The sequence below is a fragment of the Procambarus clarkii genome, chromosome 4, assembly GCF_040958095.1.
Source record: "Procambarus clarkii isolate CNS0578487 chromosome 4, FALCON_Pclarkii_2.0, whole genome shotgun sequence".
In the NCBI taxonomy this organism is placed as follows: domain Eukaryota; kingdom Metazoa; phylum Arthropoda; class Malacostraca; order Decapoda; family Cambaridae; genus Procambarus; species Procambarus clarkii.
In genome coordinates this window covers 38,165,053-38,181,867 of record NC_091153.1, presented here as the reverse complement: position 1 = coordinate 38,181,867, position 16,815 = coordinate 38,165,053, and positions in this window count along the sequence as shown.

Below are 16,815 nucleotides of genomic sequence, written 5' to 3'. Positions count from 1 at the left end.
AGACGGTAATTCCACTACAAGTTACGTTTTCTATGGGTAACTTGTTGGTAATACAGCTATTATCTGTATGATATTATTATTAAATGGTGTCGGATTTTCCGACAGGGGATGGTATTCCAGGGACCTGCCCGAAACTCTACGCGTACTAGTGGCTGTACAAGAATGTAACAACTCTTGTATATATCTAAAAAAAAAAAAAAAGAAAAAAAATATATATGTATGTCGTACCTAGTAGCCAGAACGCACTTCTCAGCCTACTATGCAAAACTCGATTTCCCTAATAAGCCAATTTTTTATGAATTAATCGTTTTTCGACTACCTAACCTAACCTAACCAATAGAGATAGGTTAGGTTAGGTTAGGTAGGGTTGGTTAGGTTCGGTCATATATCTTCGTTAATTTTAACTAAAATTAAAAAAATTGTCCTCATAGATAATGAAATGGTAGCTTTATCATTTCATAAGAAAAAATTAAAGAAAATATATTAATTCAGGAAAACTTGGCTTATTAGGCAAATCGGGCCTTGCATAGCAGGCCGAGTACGACGTTCTGCCTACTAGGTACAACAAATATATATATATATATATATATATATATATATATATATATATATATATATATATATATATATATATATATATATAAAGTTTGTGAGGGGAACCACCTCTGGTGCCAATGTGGGGACCCATAGCCTCGGAGAAGAAAATAAAAAGTATTCAGAGGAGACCTTGTGGTTTCTCACTGAACACTAATATTATCTTCTCCTACCACCCCCATTCTTTTGTATGTACACATATATATTTACTTTATTTGAACTTTGTTACAAAAAAGGAGTTACATATGGGTTACAAAGATGGTTGTCATAGGTTGTTGAGTTCCTCCAGCTCCTCAGATGGCGGGTAGGAACCCTGGATGCAGTGCGCATTTCCCCTCTGTATCGCCACACTGAGGCGCTGGAAAAGAAAGCATGCAGCTCTTGGGTCCCTTGTCGTTTCAATGAGCCTAGAACCCAGTTCCTTCAAAAAACTGGTAGCACTTTTACCCCAGGCGCCGAGTGTCTCAGAAGCAATGGGGACAAAATTGTAGTGGTGATCCAGTTCTCTATACTTACGGGATTTGGCTGCTTCCCTGTGGGTGGCAGCGCCACCTGGTTGTGCAAGACTGAGGTTAATGTAGGTGTTAGCCAGGGTTGATACGCACGTGTAGTCCCATACCAGCTGCTTGCCATTCATCCAGGGGTTCACTGTGATACCATCCGGGCGACCAATAAGAGCATCAGAGTTACGGGGCGTTAGGTAACGGGGCTCTCTTTCAGCTGGGCAATATATATATATATATATATATATATATATATATGAATGAAAACTCACACCCCAGAAGTGACTCGAACCCATACTCCCAGAAGCAACGCAACTGGTAACTACAGGGCGCCTTAATCCGCTTGACCATCACGGCCGTCAAAAGGAAGTGATAGCCGAGGCTATTTGAGCCACTTCCCCGACGGCAACTCGGATGGTAATCTTGGGCATAGCATTTCACCAAATCACCTCATTCTTTGGGGCACACGTGAGGAACACAAATGCGAACAAGCCTGAATGGTCCCCAGGACTATATGCGAATGAAAACTCACACCCCAGAAGTGACTCGAACCCATACTCCCAGAAGCAACGCAACTGGTAACTACAGGGCGCCTTAATCCGCTTGACCATCACGGCCGTCAAAAGGAAGTGATAGCCGAGGCTATTTGAGCCACTTCCCCGACGGCAACTCGGATGGTAATCTTGGGCATAGCATTTCACCAAATCACCTCATTCTTTGGGGCACACGTGAGGAACACAAATGCGAACAAGCCTGAATGGTCCCCAGGACTATATGCGAATGAAAACTCACACCCCAGAAGTGACTCGAACCCATACTCCCAGAAGCAACGCAACTGGTAACTACAGGGCGCCTTAATCCGCTTGACCATCACGGCCGTCAAAAGGAAGTGATAGCCGAGGCTATTTGAGCCACTTCCCCGACGGCAACTCGGATGGTAATCTTGGGCATAGCATTTCACCAAATCACCTCATTCTTTGGGGCACACGTGAGGAACACAAATGCGAACAAGCCTGAATGGTCCCCAGGACTATATGCGAATGAAAACTCACACCCCAGAAGTGACTCGAACCCATACTCCCAGAAGCAACGCAACTGGTAACTACAGGGCGCCTTAATCCGCTTGACCATCACGGCCGTCAAAAGGAAGTGATAGCCGAGGCTATTTGAGCCACTTCCCCGACGGCAACTCGGATGGTAATCTTGGGCATAGCATTTCACCAAATCACCTCATTCTTTGGGGCACACGTGAGGAACACAAATGCGAACAAGCCTGAATGGTCCCCAGGACTATATGCGAATGAAAACTCACACCCCAGAAGTGACTCGAACCCATACTCCCAGAAGCAACGCAACTGGTAACTACAGGGCGCCTTAATCCGCTTGACCATCACGGCCGTCAAAAGGAAGTGATAGCCGAGGCTATTTGAGCCACTTCCCCGACGGCAACTCGGATGGTAATCTTGGGCATAGCATTTCACCAAATCACCTCATTCTTTGGGGCACACGTGAGGAACACAAATGCGAACAAGTCTGAATGGTCCCCAGGACTATATGCGAATGAAAACTCACACCCCAGAAGTGACTCGAACCCATACTCCCAGAAGCAACGCAACTGGTAACTACAGGGCGCCTTAATCCGCTTGACCATCACGGCCGTCAAAAGGAAGTGATAGCCGAGGCTATTTGAGCCACTTCCCCGACGGCAACTCGGATGGTAATCTTGGGCATAGCATTTCACCAAATCACCTCATTCTTTGGGGCACACGTGAGGAACACAAATGCGAACAAGCCTGAATGGTCCCCAGGACTATATGCGAATGAAAACTCCCACCCCTGAAGTGACTCGAACCCATACTCCCAGAAGCAACGCAACTGGTAACTACAGGGCGCCTTAATCCGCTTGACCATCACGGCCGTCAAAAGGAAGTGATAGCCGAGGCTATTTGAGCCACTTCCCCGACGGCAACTCGGATGGTAATCTTGGGCATAGCATTTCACCAAATCACCTCATTCTTTGGGGCACACGTGAGGAACACAAATGCGAACAAGCCTGAATGGTCCCCAGGACTATATGCGAATGAAAACTCACACCCCAGAAGTGACTCGAACCCATACTCCCAGAAGCAACGCAACTGGTAACTACAGGGCGCCTTAATCCGCTTGACCATCACGGCCGTCAAAAGGAAGTGATAGCCGAGGCTATTTGAGCCACTTCCCCGACGGCAACTCGGATGGTAATCTTGGGCATAGCATTTCACCAAATCACCTCATTCTTTGGGGCACACGTGAGGAACACAAATGCGAACAAGCCTGAATGGTCCCCAGGACTATATGCGAATGAAAACTCACACCCCAGAAGTGACTCGAACCCATACTCCCAGAAGCAACGCAACTGGTAACTACAGGGCGCCTTAATCCGCTTGACCATCACGGCCGTCAAAAGGAAGTGATAGCCGAGGCTATTTGAGCCACTTCCCCGACGGCAACTCGGATGGTAATCTTGGGCATAGCATTTCACCAAATCACCTCATTCTTTGGGGCACACGTGAGGAACACAAATGCGAACAAGCCTGAATGGTCCCCAGGACTATATGCGAATGAAAACTCACACCCCAGAAGTGACTCGAACCCATACTCCCAGAAGCAACGCAACTGGTAACTACAGGGCGCCTTAATCCGCTTGACCATCACGGCCGTCAAAAGGAAGTGATAGCCGAGGCTATTTGAGCCACTTCCCCGACGGCAACTCGGATGGTAATCTTGGGCATAGCATTTCACCAAATCACCTCATTCTTTGGGGCACACGTGAGGAACACAAATGCGAACAAGCCTGAATGGTCCCCAGGACTATATGCGAATGAAAACTCACACCCCAGAAGTGACTCGAACCCATACTCCCAGAAGCAACGCAACTGGTAACTACAGGGCGCCTTAATCCGCTTGACCATCACGGCCGTCAAAAGGAAGTGATAGCCGAGGCTATTTGAGCCACTTCCCCGACGGCAACTCGGATGGTAATCTTGGGCATAGCATTTCACCAAATCACCTCATTCTTTGGGGCACACGTGAGGAACACAAATGCGAACAAGCCTGAATGGTCCCCAGGACTATATGCGAATGAAAACTCACACCCCAGAAGTGACTCGAACCCATACTCCCAGAAGCAACGCAACTGGTAACTACAGGGCGCCTTAATCCGCTTGACCATCACGGCCGTCAAAAGGAAGTGATAGCCGAGGCTATTTGAGCCACTTCCCCGACGGCAACTCGGATGGTAATCTTGGGCATAGCATTTCACCAAATCACCTCATTCTTTGGGGCACACGTGAGGAACACAAATGCGAACAAGCCTGAATGGTCCCCAGGACTATATGCGAATGAAAACTCACACCCCAGAAGTGACTCGAACCCATACTCCCAGAAGCAACGCAACTGGTAACTACAGGGCGCCTTAATCCGCTTGACCATCACGGCCGTCAAAAGGAAGTGATAGCCGAGGCTATTTGAGCCACTTCCCCGACGGCAACTCGGATGGTAATCTTGGGCATAGCATTTCACCAAATCACCTCATTCTTTGGGGCACACGTGAGGAACACAAATGCGAACAAGCCTGAATGGTCCCCAGGACTATATGCGAATGAAAACTCACACCCCAGAAGTGACTCGAACCCATACTCCCAGAAGCAACGCAACTGGTAACTACAGGGCGCCTTAATCCGCTTGACCATCACGGCCGTCAAAAGGAAGTGATAGCCGAGGCTATTTGAGCCACTTCCCCGACGGCAACTCGGATGGTAATCTTGGGCATAGCATTTCACCAAATCACCTCATTCTTTGGGGCACACGTGAGGAACACAAATGCGAACAAGCCTGAATGGTCCCCAGGACTATATGCGAATGAAAACTCACACCCCAGAAGTGACTCGAACCCATACTCCCAGAAGCAACGCAACTGGTAACTACAGGGCGCCTTAATCCGCTTGACCATCACGGCCGTCAAAAGGAAGTGATAGCCGAGGCTATTTGAGCCACTTCCCCGACGGCAACTCGGATGGTAATCTTGGGCATAGCATTTCACCAAATCACCTCATTCTTTGGGGCACACGTGAGGAACACAAATGCGAACAAGCCTGAATGGTCCCCAGGACTATATGCGAATGAAAACTCACACCCCAGAAGGTACTCGAACCCATACTCCCAGAAGCAACGCAACTGGTAACTACAGGGCGCCTTAATCCGCTTGACCATCACGGCCGTCAAAAGGAAGTGATAGCCGAGGCTATTTGAGCCACTTCCCCGACGGCAACTCGGATGGTAATCTTGGGCATAGCATTTCACCAAATCACCTCATTCTTTGGGGCACACGTGAGGAACACAAATGCGAACAAGCCTGAATGGTCCCCAGGACTATATGCGAATGAAAACTCACACCCCAGAAGTGACTCGAACCCATACTCCCAGAAGCAACGCAACTGGTAACTACAGGGCGCCTTAATCCGCTTGACCATCACGGCCGTCAAAAGGAAGTGATAGCCGAGGCTATTTGAGCCACTTCCCCGACGGCAACTCGGATGGTAATCTTGGGCATAGCATTTCACCAAATCACCTCATTCTTTGGGGCACACGTGAGGAACACAAATGCGAACAAGCCTGAATGGTCCCCAGGACTATATGCGAATGAAAACTCACACCCCAGAAGTGACTCGAACCCATACTCCCAGAAGCAACGCAACTGGTAACTACAGGGCGCCTTAATCCGCTTGACCATCACGGCCGTCAAAAGGAAGTGATAGCCGAGGCTATTTGAGCCACTTCCCCGACGGCAACTCGGATGGTAATCTTGGGCATAGCATTTCACCAAATCACCTCATTCTTTGGGGCACACGTGAGGAACACAAATGCGAACAAGCCTGAATGGTCCCCAGGACTATATGCGAATGAAAACTCACACCCCAGAAGTGACTCGAACCCATACTCCCAGAAGCAACGCAACTGGTAACTACAGGGCGCCTTAATCCGCTTGACCATCACGGCCGTCAAAAGGAAGTGATAGCCGAGGCTATTTGAGCCACTTCCCCGACGGCAACTCGGATGGTAATCTTGGGCATAGCATTTCACCAAATCACCTCATTCTTTGGGGCACACGTGAGGAACACAAATGCGAACAAGCCTGAATGGTCCCCAGGACTATATGCGAATGAAAACTCACACCCCAGAAGTGACTCGAACCCATACTCCCAGAAGCAACGCAACTGGTAACTACAGGGCGCCTTAATCCGCTTGACCATCACGGCCGTCAAAAGGAAGTGATAGCCGAGGCTATTTGAGCCACTTCCCCGACGGCAACTCGGATGGTAATCTTGGGCATAGCATTTCACCAAATCACCTCATTCTTTGGGGCACACGTGAGGAACACAAATGCGAACAAGCCTGAATGGTCCCCAGGACTATATGCGAATGAAAACTCACACCCCAGAAGTGACTCGAACCCATACTCCCAGAAGCAACGCAACTGGTAACTACAGGGCGCCTTAATTTGACGGCCGTGATGGTCAAGCGGATTAAGGCGCCCTGTAGTTACCAGTTGCGTTGCTTCTGGGAGTATGGGTTCGAGTCACTTCTGGGGTGTGAGTTTTCATTCGCATATAGTCCTGGGGACCATTCAGGCTTGTTCGCATTTGTGTTCCTCACGTGTGCCCCAAAGAATGAGGTGATTTGGTGAAATGCTATGCCCAAGATTACCATCCGAGTTGCCGTCGGGGAAGTGGCTCAAATAGCCTCGGCTATCACTTCCTTTTGACGGCCGTGATGGTCAAGCGGATTAAGGCGCCCTGTAGTTACCAGTTGCGTTGCTTCTGGGAGTATGGGTTCGAGTCACTTCTGGGGTGTGAGTTTTCATTCGCATATAGTCCTGGGGACCATTCAGGCTTGTTCGCATTTGTGTTCCTCACGTGTGCCCCAAAGAATGAGGTGATTTGGTGAAATGCTATGCCCAAGATTACCATCCGAGTTGCCGTCGGGGAAGTGGCTCAAATAGCCTCGGCTATCACTTCCTTTTGACGGCCGTGATGGTCAAGCGGATTAAGGCGCCCTGTAGTTACCAGTTGCGTTGCTTCTGGGAGTATGGGTTCGAGTCACTTCTGGGGTGTGAGTTTTCATTCGCATATAGTCCTGGGGACCATTCAGGCTTGTTCGCATTTGTGTTCCTCACGTGTGCCCCAAAGAATGAGGTGATTTGGTGAAATGCTATGCCCAAGATTACCATCCGAGTTGCCGTCGGGGAAGTGGCTCAAATAGCCTCGGCTATCACTTCCTTTTGACGGCCGTGATGGTCAAGCGGATTAAGGCGCCCTGTAGTTACCAGTTGCGTTGCTTCTGGGAGTATGGGTTCGAGTCACTTCTGGGGTGTGAGTTTTCATTCGCATATAGTCCTGGGGACCATTCAGGCTTGTTCGCATTTGTGTTCCTCACGTGTGCCCCAAAGAATGAGGTGATTTGGTGAAATGCTATGCCCAAGATTACCATCCGAGTTGCCGTCGGGGAAGTGGCTCAAATAGCCTCGGCTATCACTTCCTTTTGACGGCCGTGATGGTCAAGCGGATTAAGGCGCCCTGTAGTTACCAGTTGCGTTGCTTCTGGGAGTATGGGTTCGAGTCACTTCTGGGGTGTGAGTTTTCATTCGCATATAGTCCTGGGGACCATTCAGGCTTGTTCGCATTTGTGTTCCTCACGTGTGCCCCAAAGAATGAGGTGATTTGGTGAAATGCTATGCCCAAGATTACCATCCGAGTTGCCGTCGGGGAAGTGGCTCAAATAGCCTCGGCTATCACTTCCTTTTGACGGCCGTGATGGTCAAGCGGATTAAGGCGCCCTGTAGTTACCAGTTGCGTTGCTTCTGGGAGTATGGGTTCGAGTCACTTCTGGGGTGTGAGTTTTCATTCGCATATAGTCCTGGGGACCATTCAGGCTTGTTCGCATTTGTGTTCCTCACGTGTGCCCCAAAGAATGAGGTGATTTGGTGAAATGCTATGCCCAAGATTACCATCCGAGTTGCCGTCGGGGAAGTGGCTCAAATAGCCTCGGCTATCACTTCCTTTTGACGGCCGTGATGGTCAAGCGGATTAAGGCGCCCTGTAGTTACCAGTTGCGTTGCTTCTGGGAGTATGGGTTCGAGTCACTTCTGGGGTGTGAGTTTTCATTCGCATATAGTCCTGGGGACCATTCAGGCTTGTTCGCATTTGTGTTCCTCACGTGTGCCCCAAAGAATGAGGTGATTTGGTGAAATGCTATGCCCAAGATTACCATCCGAGTTGCCGTCGGGGAAGTGGCTCAAATAGCCTCGGCTATCACTTCCTTTTGACGGCCGTGATGGTCAAGCGGATTAAGGCGCCCTGTAGTTACCAGTTGCGTTGCTTCTGGGAGTATGGGTTCGAGTCACTTCTGGGGTGTGAGTTTTCATTCGCATATAGTCCTGGGGACCATTCAGGCTTGTTCGCATTTGTGTTCCTCACGTGTGCCCCAAAGAATGAGGTGATTTGGTGAAATGCTATGCCCAAGATTACCATCCGAGTTGCCGTCGGGGAAGTGGCTCAAATAGCCTCGGCTATCACTTCCTTTTGACGGCCGTGATGGTCAAGCGGATTAAGGCGCCCTGTAGTTACCAGTTGCGTTGCTTCTGGGAGTATGGGTTCGAGTCACTTCTGGGGTGTGAGTTTTCATTCGCATATAGTCCTGGGGACCATTCAGGCTTGTTCGCATTTGTGTTCCTCACGTGTGCCCCAAAGAATGAGGTGATTTGGTGAAATGCTATGCCCAAGATTACCATCCGAGTTGCCGTCGGGGAAGTGGCTCAAATAGCCTCGGCTATCACTTCCTTTTGACGGCCGTGATGGTCAAGCGGATTAAGGCGCCCTGTAGTTACCAGTTGCGTTGCTTCTGGGAGTATGGGTTCGAGTCACTTCTGGGGTGTGAGTTTTCATTCGCATATAGTCCTGGGGACCATTCAGGCTTGTTCGCATTTGTGTTCCTCACGTGTGCCCCAAAGAATGAGGTGATTTGGTGAAATGCTATGCCCAAGATTACCATCCGAGTTGCCGTCGGGGAAGTGGCTCAAATAGCCTCGGCTATCACTTCCTTTTGACGGCCGTGATGGTCAAGCGGATTAAGGCGCCCTGTAGTTACCAGTTGCGTTGCTTCTGGGAGTATGGGTTCGAGTCACTTCTGGGGTGTGAGTTTTCATTCGCATATAGTCCTGGGGACCATTCAGGCTTGTTCGCATTTGTGTTCCTCACGTGTGCCCCAAAGAATGAGGTGATTTGGTGAAATGCTATGCCCAAGATTACCATCCGAGTTGCCGTCGGGGAAGTGGCTCAAATAGCCTCGGCTATCACTTCCTTTTGACGGCCGTGATGGTCAAGCGGATTAAGGCGCCCTGTAGTTACCAGTTGCGTTGCTTCTGGGAGTATGGGTTCGAGTCACTTCTGGGGTGTGAGTTTTCATTCGCATATAGTCCTGGGGACCATTCAGGCTTGTTCGCATTTGTGTTCCTCACGTGTGCCCCAAAGAATGAGGTGATTTGGTGAAATGCTATGCCCAAGATTACCATCCGAGTTGCCGTCGGGGAAGTGGCTCAAATAGCCTCGGCTATCACTTCCTTTTGACGGCCGTGATGGTCAAGCGGATTAAGGCGCCCTGTAGTTACCAGTTGCGTTGCTTCTGGGAGTATGGGTTCGAGTCACTTCTGGGGTGTGAGTTTTCATTCGCATATAGTCCTGGGGACCATTCAGGCTTGTTCGCATTTGTGTTCCTCACGTGTGCCCCAAAGAATGAGGTGATTTGGTGAAATGCTATGCCCAAGATTACCATCCGAGTTGCCGTCGGGGAAGTGGTTCAAATAGCCTCGGCTATCACTTCCTTTTGACGGCCGTGATGGTCAAGCGGATTAAGGCGCCCTGTAGTTACCAGTTGCGTTGCTTCTGGGAGTATGGGTTCGAGTCACTTCTGGGGTGTGAGTTTTCATTCGCATATAGTCCTGGGGACCATTCAGGCTTGTTCGCATTTGTGTTCCTCACGTGTGCCCCAAAGAATGAGGTGATTTGGTGAAATGCTATGCCCAAGATTACCATCCGAGTTGCCGTCGGGGAAGTGGCTCAAATAGCCTCGGCTATCACTTCCTTTTGACGGCCGTGATGGTCAAGCGGATTAAGGCGCCCTGTAGTTACCAGTTGCGTTGCTTCTGGGAGTATGGGTTCGAGTCACTTCTGGGGTGTGAGTTTTCATTCGCATATAGTCCTGGGGACCATTCAGGCTTGTTCGCATTTGTGTTCCTCACGTGTGCCCCAAAGAATGAGGTGATTTGGTGAAATGCTATGCCCAAGATTACCATCCGAGTTGCCGTCGGGGAAGTGGCTCAAATAGCCTCGGCTATCACTTCCTTTTGACGGCCGTGATGGTCAAGCGGATTAAGGCGCCCTGTAGTTACCAGTTGCGTTGCTTCTGGGAGTATGGGTTCGAGTCACTTCTGGGGTGTGAGTTTTCATTCGCATATAGTCCTGGGGACCATTCAGGCTTGTTCGCATTTGTGTTCCTCACGTGTGCCCCAAAGAATGAGGTGATTTGGTGAAATGCTATGCCCAAGATTACCATCCGAGTTGCCGTCGGGGAAGTGGCTCAAATAGCCTCGGCTATCACTTCCTTTTGACGGCCGTGATGGTCAAGCGGATTAAGGCGCCCTGTAGTTACCAGTTGCGTTGCTTCTGGGAGTATGGGTTCGAGTCACTTCTGGGGTGTGAGTTTTCATTCGCATATAGTCCTGGGGACCATTCAGGCTTGTTCGCATTTGTGTTCCTCACGTGTGCCCCAAAGAATGAGGTGATTTGGTGAAATGCTATGCCCAAGATTACCATCCGAGTTGCCGTCGGGGAAGTGGCTCAAATAGCCTCGGCTATCACTTCCTTTTGACGGCCGTGATGGTCAAGCGGATTAAGGCGCCCTGTAGTTACCAGTTGCGTTGCTTCTGGGAGTATGGGTTCGAGTCACTTCTGGGGTGTGAGTTTTCATTCGCATATAGTCCTGGGGACCATTCAGGCTTGTTCGCATTTGTGTTCCTCACGTGTGCCCCAAAGAATGAGGTGATTTGGTGAAATGCTATGCCCAAGATTACCATCCGAGTTGCCGTCGGGGAAGTGGCTCAAATAGCCTCGGCTATCACTTCCTTTTGACGGCCGTGATGGTCAAGCGGATTAAGGCGCCCTGTAGTTACCAGTTGCGTTGCTTCTGGGAGTATGGGTTCGAGTCACTTCTGGGGTGTGAGTTTTCATTCGCATATAGTCCTGGGGACCATTCAGGCTTGTTCGCATTTGTGTTCCTCACGTGTGCCCCAAAGAATGAGGTGATTTGGTGAAATGCTATGCCCAAGATTACCATCCGAGTTGCCGTCGGGGAAGTGGCTCAAATAGCCTCGGCTATCACTTCCTTTTGACGGCCGTGATGGTCAAGCGGATTAAGGCGCCCTGTAGTTACCAGTTGCGTTGCTTCTGGGAGTATGGGTTCGAGTCACTTCTGGGGTGTGAGTTTTCATTCGCATATAGTCCTGGGGACCATTCAGGCTTGTTCGCATTTGTGTTCCTCACGTGTGCCCCAAAGAATGAGGTGATTTGGTGAAATGCTATGCCCAAGATTACCATCCGAGTTGCCGTCGGGGAAGTGGCTCAAATAGCCTCGGCTATCACTTCCTTTTGACGGCCGTGATGGTCAAGCGGATTAAGGCGCCCTGTAGTTACCAGTTGCGTTGCTTCTGGGAGTATGGGTTCGAGTCACTTCTGGGGTGTGAGTTTTCATTCGCATATAGTCCTGGGGACCATTCAGGCTTGTTCGCATTTGTGTTCCTCACGTGTGCCCCAAAGAATGAGGTGATTTGGTGAAATGCTATGCCCAAGATTACCATCCGAGTTGCCGTCGGGGAAGTGGCTCAAATAGCCTCGGCTATCACTTCCTTTTGACGGCCGTGATGGTCAAGCGGATTAAGGCGCCCTGTAGTTACCAGTTGCGTTGCTTCTGGGAGTATGGGTTCGAGTCACTTCTGGGGTGTGAGTTTTCATTCGCATATAGTCCTGGGGACCATTCAGGCTTGTTCGCATTTGTGTTCCTCACGTGTGCCCCAAAGAATGAGGTGATTTGGTGAAATGCTATGCCCAAGATTACCATCCGAGTTGCCGTCGGGGAAGTGGCTCAAATAGCCTCGGCTATCACTTCCTTTTGACGGCCGTGATGGTCAAGCGGATTAAGGCGCCCTGTAGTTACCAGTTGCGTTGCTTCTGGGAGTATGGGTTCGAGTCACTTCTGGGGTGTGAGTTTTCATTCGCATATAGTCCTGGGGACCATTCAGGCTTGTTCGCATATATATATATATATATATATATATATATATATATATATATATATATATATATATATATTTATATATATATATATATATATATATATATATGTATATATATATATATATATATATATATATATATATATATATATATATATATATATGGTAGTACCTAGTAGCTAGAACGTCGTACTCGGCCTACTATGCAAGGCCCGATTTGCCTAATAAGCCAAGTTTTCCTGAATTAATATATTTTCTCTAATTTTTTTCTTATGAAATGATAAAGCTACCTATTTCATTATGTATGAGGTCATTTTTTTTATTAGAGTTAAAATTAACGTAGATATATGACCGAACCTAACCAACCCTAACCAAGGGGCCTCGTAGCCTGGTGGATAGCGCGCAGGACTCGTAATTCTGTGGCGCGGGTTCGATTCCCGCACGAGGCAGAAACAAATGGGCAAAGTTTCTTTCACCCTGAATGCCCCTGTTACCTAGCAGTAAATAGGTACCTGGGTGTTAGTCAGCTGTCACGGGCTGCTTCCTGGGGGTGGAGGCCTGGTCAAGGACCGGGCCGCGGGGACACTAAAAAGCCCCGAAATCAACTCAAGATAACCTCAAGATAACCCTACCTAACATAACCTAATATAAATATACCTATATCTATAAAAACACCTAACCTAACCTTTATAGGTTAGGTTAGGTTAGGTAGCCGAAAAAGTTAGGTTAGGTTAGGTTAGGTTGGTTAGGTAGTCGAAAAACAATTAATTCATGAAAACTTGGCTTATTAGGCAAATCGGGCCTTGCATAGTATGCAGAGAAGTGCGTTCTGGCTACTAGGTATGACATATATATATATATATATATACATATATATATATATATATATATATATATATATATATATATATATATACAACTTTAGAACACTTTCCCACCAGGAGACTCGAACCCTAGCCAGCACAGAAGCCTTCCAGCAACTGGCATAACAGGTACGCCTTAACCCGCTCCACCACCTGCTCAGACCCTTAAAAGAGATGGTAATTTCGGAGTATTTAAATACCACAAAGATCACCACCTCCCAAGAGCACTAGAGCAAGTGAGGGGTCATTTATACGTTTATTTCATCAAGTCCCTGTTAATATGGAAGAACACTGTCTATGAACTTTAAGGCACAACTCTCCTAAACACGAGAGTGAAGTATACAACTTTAGAACACTTTCCCACCAGGAGACTCGAACCCTAGCCAGCACAGAAGCCTTCCAGCAACTGGCATAACAGGTACGCCTTAACCCGCTCCACCACCTGCTCAGACCCTTAAAAGAGATGGTAATTTCGGAGTATTTAAATACCACAAAGATCACCACCTCCCAAGAGCACTAGAGCAAGTGAGGGGTCATTTATACGTTTATTTCATCAAGTCCCGGTTAATATGGGAGAACACTGTGTCTATGAACTTAAGGAAACTTTTTCCAAAAAAGTTCCACCAGGAACTTTTCCTGGTAGGAAAGTGTTCTAAAGTTGTATACTTCACTCTCGTATTTAGGAGAGTTGTGCCTTAAGTTCAGAGACACAGTGTTCTCCCATATTAACAGGGACTTGATAAAATAAACGTATAAATGACCCCTCACTTGCTCTAGTGCTCTTGGGAGGTGGTGATCTTTGTGGTATTTAAATACTCCGAAATTACCATCTCTTTTAAGGGTCTGAGCAGGTGGTGGAGCGGTTTAAGGCGTACGTGTTATGCCAGTTGCTGGAAGGCTTCTGTGCTGGCTAGGGTTCGAGTCTCCTTGTGGGAAAGTGTTCTAAAGTTGTATACTTCACTCTCGTGTTTAGGAGAGTTGTGCCTTAACTTCATATATATATATATATATATATATATATATATATATATATATATATATATATATATATATATATATATATATATATATATATATATATATATATATATATATATATATATATATGTCGTACCTAGTAGCCAGAACGCACTTCTCAGCCTACTATTCAAGGCCCGATTTGCCTAATAAGCCAAGTTTTCATGAATTAATTGTTTTTCGACTACCTAACCTAACCTAACCTAACTTTTTGGCTACCTAACCTAACCTAACCTATAAAGATAGGTTAGGTTAGGTTAGGTTAGGTAGGGTTGGTTAGGTTCGGTCATATATCTACGTTAATTTTAACTCCAATAAAAAAAAATTGACCTCATACATAATGAAATGGGTAGCTTTATCATTTCATAAGAAAAAAATTAGAGAAAATATATTAATTAAGGAAAACTTGGCTTATTAGGCAAATCAGGCCTTGCATAATAGGCTGTAAAGTGCGTTCTGGCTATTAGGTACGACATATATATATATATATATATATATATATATATATATATATATTTATATATATATATATATATATATATATATATATATATATATATATATATATATATATATATATATATATATATATATATATATACATATGTCGTACCTAGTAGCCAGAACGCACTTCTCGGCCTATTATGCAAGGCCCGATTTGCCTTATAAGCCAAGTTTTCCTGAATTAATATATTTTCTCTAATTTTTTTCTTATGAAATGATAAAGCTGTTACGTACTCCTAGCAGAATACGTATATAAATTTAAAATAACTTTTTTTTGTTCTTTTATATCATTGCCTGTATATGTACACACATTGTGTTTTGGTAAATTATCGTGTGGTGTGGCAGCGTCAGTCAGTGGAGACAGGAGCGCGGTTGCTTTACACACGTCTAGTACCTGTTAGATACGGGAAAGCTGGACCTGTTCAGTTTGAGAGTTCCAGATGTCACTTTTATTTAGTTAGGTAATTGTTTATTTTCTGTAATTAAACAGGTGGCATTGTACTTATATATTTTGTAAGTAACTATTATCTGTAATTAGCATTCTTATGTGTTTTGAGAACAAGTTCACTTAGTTTTAAATATTAAAAAGTCCTTAGTTTCCTTCCCTCATCCTGGGATGAGGCAGACGGGAGGTGAGAATGTGGGTGGCGACAGAGCGTGAGTTCAGTAGCTTCGGGGAACCAGGAGGAGTAACATGTGGGAGATAAGTCTGTTACTTCTTGTTGTGCCATATTTTATTATATTATATTAAGTGAAATGACAATACTTTGGTTGTTGTATAAGTTAACTTTACCATCTGTGTTTTTATATTATACTGTCTTGAATATATATCTATATAATATTTTGTATCTATTCTTCAGTCCTAAAGGAAGGTTTTTATTTATGTGCTCATTACTTATTAAGGGGTTATACTGGTGATCCGCTTTTGAGAACAGCAGTTTTCTCGTATCCCTAGACGTAATTAAAGCTTGGCTGCTGTAGGGTCACGAGCCGTAACGAACGATAGGTAACAAAGAGTTATGGGGGCCTGTGCCAGGAAATATTGTTCCCACTTAACCTTAATTATGCTAATCTAACCTTGCCTTCCTAGGTACCATTGTGTTAAGTGTCTGTGTGTTTCTTAAGAACTATTCCATGTGCCAAGCAAGCCTTCCTGTGTGTCAAGTAACAACGTTTCACGATTTTGAGGTAAGTCATCCTATATATTTTGTTTGTGCAGTGAGGCCAAGCAAATTTTCAGTGTGGTGACAATTTTACAGTGAAGTGTAGTGCAGTGCCATTGTTTTTAATTATTGTTGTGAATCAAGTGCCAAGTGTTAGTAACGATGGAGGAGAAAGTTGCAGCGTTGGTGGCTCACCCAGACTTTGAAAGGATTCAGAGCCTTAAAAAGACTGAGTTAATACAAATGGCAAATCAGTTGGATTTGACCGCCAACAATAGAATGGTTAAAGCTCAAATATTGAAAGTCATTGTGACACATTTTGTTGAGAATGGGGAGTTAGATATAGAAATTCTAGAAGAGTTAAAAGAGGAGTCGAGTGATCAGATGACGTTAAAGCGTCTTGAGTTAGAAGCTCGCCAATTAGAGCTTGAAGCTCAAAAAGAACAGAGAATATTAGAACTTGAAGCTCAAAAGGAACAAACTAGGCAATTAGAGATTCAACAACAAATGGCTGACACTAACTTCAGGCTTGAATCACAGCGTATGTCAGCTGGGCATGGAAATACTAGTAATGTTTCAATAAATAGTGATAATAATCCCATCAGGACGCATAAGTATATAGAGTTACCCAAGTTCAATGAGGAGGATCCTGAGGTTTTCTTTGCCCATTTTTATAAAATTGCCATCAGTATGAACTGGCCAAGGGATCAGTGGGTAGCCATTATGCAGTCTCAATTTAAGGGGCGTAGTCAGGAGGTTTTCACATCCCTACCTGACGCTCATAGCTT